Raw genomic sequence first — 8398 nt, forward strand, 5'->3', positions numbered from 1 at the left:
GTGATTTTATAGTCACCCCAATGCAAATGCAAGTTCCTCTTTCCCTATTAAAAGCAGCCTGGAAAAGGCCTTTTCTTTTGCCTTTCCCCTCTGGCAATTTTGTGCCGTCATTTTCCATACCCTTCACCATGTGCTCCTTCCTTTTCATCTCCGTGCTGCTGAGCTGCTTTTGGGGTAAGTAGAGCACCATACAGTGGTCGCATGGTCCTCTTGCTTCCCTCCCGCAATCTCCTGTTCCTTTCTGCTGAATTTTTAATAGTGCCTAAGTAGAAAAGAGATGGGAAGAAACAGCTAACGAGGCACAAAAGAAGAGCAGTTCAGGCAATTCAATCCAGCTTCAGAGGTGTGAGTTCAAGCCTTGGTTATTCAAAGTTGTGGCTCAAAGGCAGCTGGAGGCATAACAGCTCTATGTGCAGTTGGCTATAGAAGCTGGCATGTATTATTTGATGGGACCACTTTGACCTTGGTTAAACCTCTACTAGTATATATATCCAACTAGCTCACTATTCCTATCCATGAATCTTACTGCAGTACCTAGCAATTGTTGCTTTTCCTTCGGTCCCTTCAGGGACTGTATGCATCTCTGCCCTTTCAACATGCATCTTTCCACCTGCTATAATCTGTCTCCACCACTTCCTACTCAGCCATCTGCTAACAAAGACTTATACCTTCAGCTGTCCAGAGCCAAGGGTCCCTGATCCAGCCACCATCAGAAGTTAAACGACCTGCGGAGACCCTGAAACTTTCCTGCAAATACTCTGGCTCTGATTTTACCAAGTACTGGATGCAGTGGGTCCGGCAGCCCCACAGCCTGGGACTGAGCTGGATTGGGGAGGCTAACAAAGATGCCACATCTACCAACGTTCGGCGGGCTTTTCAGGAGCGTGTTAAGATCACCAGGGACAATGCCAACAGCTTGATTCACTTGGAAGTGAGGAACCTGCAGCCTGAGGACAGTGCTGTGTATTACTGTGCTGCCCACAGTGACTGGAGGCTTGGACAAAACCCTGAGACCTAACGCATCCTGGCCCAGAACCAGCCTTAGAAACGTGACTGTAATGCTGTTCCTTGTTGAGGTACCAGCCCAAACCAGGAGGCATTGAAGCCGATGTGGTCTCCCCAGTGACTTCAGCAGACATATCCTTAGGCCTTAAATCCATCACTCCCAAAGTCCCAGGATAGAAAGGACCATCTGACCAAACAGTCCAAACTCCTGACATCTGTGGTCTAAATTTAACCCCATGACCTTCACAGATAGTCAGCTACCTTGGTTTGACTCCAATTATCCAGTCCCAGTGTGAAAACAGCAAGAGTTGGAAAACCCACCACTCTCCTGAGAACTTTGTTCCAGCGTTTCCTTGCTCCCCTGTTAAAATAAAGTACACCTTATTTTTAACATGAATTTGCCTGTCTTTTAAAAAAAAAAATACTTTTGTTCTACCTTTCATTGCTACAAAGAAGAGCCCTTTGCTTTCCAGTACTTTCTCCCTATGAACACCTTTAGTCTTTCACTGCTCCTGGCACCAAAAAAGGTAAAGGAGGGGGAGACGCAAGAAGTGGCATCTAATCGAGGCTTTGATGTTAACTGCTATGTAATTTAAGGCCTGTCACCTAACTGCTGGATTTTCCCTGTCTTGACTATTTAGATGAGCTCTTTGGACTAGAAAGTATATTTATTCAGATGGTAGGGGTGACTTCTGGGCATGGCCGTAAGTCCCATGTTAGTCACATTATAGGTATTCATGAGAGGAAGTTGCTATAGTCTTCTGGTGCAATTACTATACTTTCCCCACATACCACGCAAACCTTTTATAGCCCTCCAAAATTGAGGTGAGTCATAAGTGGGGAAGTTGATTTGTTTTTGCTGGACAAACATGGAGACATTGCTGCATGGTGGCTGCCATACATTTCCCTCCAAGGGGCAGAGTTTATCCTTCAGGGGCAGAGCTAATATTAATCCACACAGAGCCACAGCTGCTGCAGTCAGCTCCCCCAAAGTCAGCATTCAGCTACAACTAGAAACATCTTTTTCCCCTTCATTCTGCCTCCCTCAAACAAGGTGCATATCTTACTAGGAGGTATGTGATATGCAGTTAAATATGGTAAATAAATGCATTTATTCTCTGCAGCTCTTTCTATTGATACCTTGCTACATATTCCTAGATAAAATGCAAGTAGGTCTTCTGACAAACTATGTCTATTGTGTCCCCTTTTGATTTTAAATGGGGTTTTCACTTTTAATTCATTAAATGTGATGGTTAGTATTATGTAATGTAGTCTCAGAGTCAAATAAGTTGAACTCCATCCCTCAGTTTCCCCAACCCCAATGGGAGGGGACTGTGGGAGGGATATTAGCTTATATTAGCAGTACTGGACCAAAAAATAAATACATCGATTTTGAAGTGGATATAAGCACAATGATACCGCTGCTGCCCTGAGAAGCTTGATCTACATAGGCTTCCTAGATGATGCCCTTCATCATGGTATCTTAGAAGCATTTAATATTTCATGATTACATCATTACATCATGATTACATCATACCTGTGAATTCAGGGAGGGTGATAATCCCCACTGGACACAGAGGAAACGGAAGGATCAAGCTGTTATGTGACTTGCTTAAACCTAAACAGGAAGCCTATGGAAGAACCAGTCTTTCAAGTACTGGGGTTGTGCCCTTACCACTGAACCATCCATCCTCTCCAAGAGTGAAGCTCATGGTTTCCTGAGAACATCAAACCCTGCAGCACCGATGTGCTGTGGCTTTTGAGATGACTACATTATCCATATGCAAATAGTCTAGGACAGGGGCGGGCAATTATTTTGGGTGGAGGGCCGCTTACTGAATTTTGGCAAGCCATTGAGGGCTGCATGACAGGCAGCCAGGGGCAGCTAAATATTAATTTTCTAAATTTTTTAGGGGTCCCATGGGCCAAATAAAATGGCCTGGTGGCCCGCATCAGGCCCGTGGGCCATATTTTGCCCACCCCTGGGTCTAGGAAGACATTCACTTTTGATTTGGGAAATTCAGCCATGTCTGCAGTGGCTCAAGTCAGAAGCCTGGGGCGCTAAAGCACAGGTCTCTGGCACATAGGCAGCATGGGATGTGTGCTTGCTTCCTCCTCCTGCTGCCCCCAAGGTCTGTGGGAATGGCAGTCCACAGTCATTGCAGCAGGACTCTGCAGGGTTTCTCATTACTTCCTCTTCCTGCTTCCAGGTGTCTCTGGGATTTGCATTCCCCAGTCACAGGCAGCACTGAGGAAGCAGGGCAGGGAAGCTCCGTATTTGAGGGAAGGGAAATTTAACCCCCATCCCTGGCCCCAGACCCCAGCAGGCATTTGTCAGGGGTGGGCAGTAAGCCAGTCAGTGAGGCCATCAAGCCAGCCCTCACTGCTCCATCTAGGGAGCAGAGGGCAAGGCCAGCTCTGCTCTCTACAGCAGGCAGCACAGCACAGCCCAGTGCTGCAAAATGCTGGGATGCTGGGAGACCCTGGTTTAACTTGAACTAGGAAGGGGTCTGGGGCAGAAATTTCATAGACCAGTTTGACCCAAATGATTTAACTTTGATGCTATATTCAACCAGGTTTATGTTAAACCAGTTTCAGGCATTTTGAAAATGGTTTCTGTGCACTGAACTTCTAGGCTAGGGACAGAAGTTACACATAAACTGCTTTAAGTGATGAGAAACTGGTTTAAACCTGTAACAGAACAGAAGCTCAGTGCACATAAAGCGGTTTGAAAATGTCTGAAACTGGTTTAACATAAACCTGGTTGAATGTTGTATCAGCTCTGACACGCGGATAACTTCCACATCACACAGCCTAGCACTCCCCAGCAGCTTCTTCACACACCACAGGAGCCCTGAGGCCCCTCAGAGGCTGCAGCCAGAGCAGGGTAGGGCTGGGCCAGGCCTAACCTGCACCATGTCTGCGTTCTCACAAGCTGCAATATGTACTGGTTTTCCAGGTAGAGGGAAAAGGCTGGAACTGGTGTGTGTGGGGGGGGGGAGGGGGGGGGCCCTTATTACAACAATGCTCCAAGGAGCCTTCTCGGATTAAGTGGAGACACCTCCAGAGGCCAAACACACCTGTGACTGAATAGGTCACAGGTGAATAGCCTGAATAGCCTGGACTATGGAGACAAAGCCAAATTCAGGGAAGCCCATTACAGCTGGCTCACAAAGCACCTCTGCAGGATGCTGCCTTTACACAAACTCCTGCCCAGTGCAGGCAGGAGTCCAATGCTTTCAGCTCTTATCCTCCCAAGGGAACTCGCATGCAAATCCCTGCCCAGGGCTCCTGGGTAAATGTCCCAGAGCCTCAGTCCCTGCCCAGTCCCTGTTCGGCCCCTTTCTGTCTGCCAGGAACTGACTCACCCCATAGCGGGATGGCTGCTCTCCTGCTCTTCCTCCCGCTGCTCCTTGCTCCCACAGGTCAGTTCTTGGCGCAGATGGGGAATGATGTGGGGACACACCCCAGGCGCAGCAGGTAGCTCATTCTGTTTTGGTCTTGTCTTTTGTCTCCCAGGTGCCTTCGCAGGGGTGACACTACTCCAGTCTGGCACAGATGTGGTGCGGCCTGGGGAGACCCTCACCCTGCAATGCACTGTCTCTGGTGTGTCCCTGACTGACAACAGCTATTTTTGGCTCTGGGCCCGGCTGGGACCTGGGAAGGGGCTAAATGAGATTGAATGGATTGGAGCATATTCACCGGCGGTGGGAAAAGCACTCCCCAACCCATTGTTCAAGAACCGAACGAACATCTCTGCAGACACCTCCCAGAACCAGCTCTCCCTGCAGATGCACTCCCTGACAGCTGCAGACACCGCCACGTATTACTGTGTCAGATCCAGCACACAGTGATACAGAGCAGAGCAGGGGCTGTGCAAAAAGGGCAAGCTCTTTCCAAACTCTGCCCAGCTTCCCAGCTCCTGCTGCCTTGGCTCTCAGGTCAGGTGTGTGGTACACAGCTACGTCTCATCTGCTCACTCGCTGCTCCACGTCTCAGACCGGGGTCCCCAGTTGTCCATCATTGCACCCTCCTCCACTGATGTGCATCAGAAGAGGAAACCCTAGATGAGATGCAGGATGGACCCACTAAGGGCAGTGCTTGAGGGTCAACCGTGGGCCAGCCCTGCCTGAGCAGCTCCCATCACATGCATTTCTGGATCCATGGACAGTGGAAAAGCCTTGCCTACCAATGGCTCAAGGCATCAGTAGCTCTGGGGCCCCACCTCCCAGGCCTTCTGCTGTATGGACACCAGGGTAGTGTTCATGCTCGGGGAAGCTGGGCGTCTGGCAATCACCTAGGCCACTGAAACCAGGCTCCTGAACCCCCGTGACACACTAGGTTCTGTCCACTTTCACAGGATCCTCCTCTCGCCAAACCCCGTATCCATGCTCAGACTTCTCCACAGGGATAGCTGGGGTCTCATCACAGCTCCTAACCTGGGACTCCCTATGCTTGACCAGTGCTAATGAAGGGTTGAGGCCCCCCTGTATCCCTAAGGCTCTGGGGAGCTTTTCACCAGGAAGAAGCTGTGAGGCCCTTGGAGAAGGCATCATTCCTGGACACCAAGTCCAGAGGCAGCAAGACAACAGGCCTTGCAGGGATGGAGACCCCAGCATGGAGCCAGCACTCAGGTGACTGCAGACAGAGCCTGGTCTGAGTGCAGGGCTCCTGGGGGGCAGCAGCTGACCCATCCCTCCCGCAGAGGGTGATCAGGACCCAGTGCTGGGAGCTGCAATGCTGAGGCACATGTCAGCAAGGGAAGGGGGACCAAAGAAACTTTGCCTGGTGACATGAGAAGTGTGCACTTAGTGGAGATCATTTCCTTGAGGTCTGAGGGGCAGGAGGGGCCTCCACAGGCCATCCCCCCAGTACCTACATAGAGTCAAGTGCAGAAATGGCCCAAATGCCTTGGGAAGCCCCATTCCCCACAAACATATGCAGTGAGGCCCCTCCTCAACCCTGATCATCACGACATTTCCTGTGGTGCTGACCCCTGGGAAAAGACAGCAGTGCAGGGAAAGGGGCCATGGAGAAGGAGTCAGGGGCTCTAAGGAGGGTCGTTCTGTGTGCCTGCTGCAGCAGCTCCAGGGACACAAAACAGGTGCAGCAGCCCCTGAACAGCAGCTCCCTGTGCCCATCTGCCTGTCTGTGCCCAGACTGCACCTGAAAGGATCACCAGGGAAGGGAGACGTGGCCCCACCTGGTTTTCATTGCACCAGTTTTGGAAGATGCTGCTGCCCTGGTCTGGGCAGTCTCAGGCCATGGAATGAGGATCTTTTTCTTAATACATTTTCTAGACAGGTCTTTTTTCTCCCCAGGACCCCATGTACAATCCCAGGCTCCCCTGGGGGTGTCTAGAGGGGGTGGGAAGAAGCCACAGACTTTTCTCAGCCCTTTTGCAAAAACTCTGGGTTCATCTTCAGCTCCCATTCACTTTCACTACAGGGACACCCGATACAGACTTCTTCTCTATGCCTGAACCGGCCCGAAGCCAGCGCTTCGATCTGGACACGCTGCTTTGGACGCCAAAGTGTCTGAAGCTTCTTCGGATCTGAAGTGTGGTCTGAAGCCTCGCACAGCCCTAGTGAACACCTGTCTCCCCATGAAGCACAAGCTGAGCTCCTGTCTGCCATGATACAAAGGGGATCTTCATCCCTCAGCAGACAGCACAGTGCCTCGAAGGCTCCCAGCTTGGCACCTCTTATACTCACAGCAGGAACCCGCATGCAAATCTCTACGCAGGGGCTCCTATATAAATATAGCCCCTGGACCCCAGAGCCACAGTCACTGCCCAGCCCCTTTCTGCCCCCTCCTGCATGCTGCGAAACTTCCTGTCTTGTAGGACAAGAGAAATGGGATTCTTATGGCTTTTCCTTTGTTTCCTCTCTGCCCTCCAAAGTGAGTGTCCATGTGGGGGGCTGAAGGGGGTGGGGTGGGGTGGGGGGTGTACATCCAGTAAAGTGTTGGCTGACTTGGTTTCCCTCTTCTCAGATGCCCTGGCTGAGGTGCAGCTTGTCCAGTCTGGGCCTGGGGTGGTGAAGCCTGGAGAGACCCTCACCCTGACCTGTGCTGTGTCCGGAGTTGCGATCACTACTCGCTATAACTACTGGCACTGGATCCGGCAGCCTCCTGGGAAAGGGCTGGAGTGGATGGGACAGATCTATCCCTATAACACTGGAGAAAATAAGTACAACCCATCACTCCAGAGTTGAACCACCATCTCTGCAGACAACTCCAAGAACCAGCTCTCCCTGCAGCTGCGCTCCCTGGCAGCTGCAGACACCGCCACTTATTACTGTACCAGAGACACAGTGACACAGAGCAGGGCAGGGGCTGCACAAAAAGGCAAAACTCTTCTTACACACGTCCCAGCCCTCTTTAGAGCAAAATACTCATTAGATCCTGAAAGGAATATTGTCCTTCGAGGAGAAAGAGAGATCCCAGAGGAATCGGGAGGGAAAAGTCCCTTCTATGCCCAACTCTGCTCTTACAGTCCCAGGTTTGAACAGGCAGGAGAGGAGAGAGAGGGGCAGTAGTGGATTTTCAAAAGCATCTTCACAATTTAGCTGCTTCAAATGAATAGAAATGAAATCAAGTTGGCACTTACCTCAGCCAGCTCAATTTCAAGCCCAACTACAAGTAAGATCTTGACACTCCTGCAGATACCAGCCTTACCATAAACTAATGGTGATCAGGAGCTGAGGCATCTCATTTCCCACAGACCACTGCACCAGGCATTGGCCCAGACACACAAAGCCAGCTGCCAGCTCCAGCCAGAATGACCCCCACCTTGCACTGTGGAGAGCATGGGACATGCACTGTACCCCTGACACCTACCTGTGCCCAGCACAGATACCCTATTAGAGACAGAGCCCAGATGCACCCTACAGTGACCAATTGTAATACAGAGAGTAACCTGACCCTGGATACCCCTTGCTCCCAGCCTTCTCCCTGGTAGGCAATGGCCTCTTCCCTCAGATACTCCCTATTTCTTCCCATCGAAGAGACAACTTTGACCTCACTGGGTGCTGGGACTCCAACAAGTTGTGAGGAGGAGGAGGAGGAGGTGAAACCCTCTCATCCACCAGACCCCAGCCAGTGCCAGGGCTTCGAGTCCCTGAGGAGTTACAGCTGTAGGTGATTGCAAGCTTAGGGGTGTGCTAGGACCCAAGATAGCCTGCTGTCCTCCTCCCCACTTCTCCTGCAGGGAAGGCTATGCCCTGTGAGCACATCTTTATAAGCTCAGTGCAGCTTTTACCTTGACAGTATGAAAAGGGTGCCTGTCCTAGAGGCGATACCACCCTGCATTGCCTGGTCCCAGCCTGGCATCTCTTAAATCCAGCTCAGGATCCCATATACTAATTTTTTTCATGAGGGCTTCTGGCTGAAT

At 50.9% G+C, this 8398-nt stretch overlaps 1 long non-coding RNA gene across 1 annotated transcript; it reads right to left on the bottom strand.

Annotated features, from left to right (window-relative positions):
* Positions 1-119: 119 nt before the first annotated feature.
* LOC132251333 (uncharacterized) lies at positions 120-5520 on the bottom strand. Its single transcript, XR_009463314.1, has 2 exons — positions 4374-5520; positions 120-1366 (listed from the first exon to the last, which is right to left on the bottom strand). It is a non-coding gene; the product is annotated as an uncharacterized LOC132251333 (long non-coding RNA).
* Positions 5521-8398: the final 2878 nt, after the last annotated feature.

The sequence above is a fragment of the Alligator mississippiensis genome, chromosome 7 (genome assembly GCF_030867095.1).
Source record: "Alligator mississippiensis isolate rAllMis1 chromosome 7, rAllMis1, whole genome shotgun sequence".
NCBI classification, from domain to species: domain Eukaryota; kingdom Metazoa; phylum Chordata; order Crocodylia; family Alligatoridae; genus Alligator; species Alligator mississippiensis.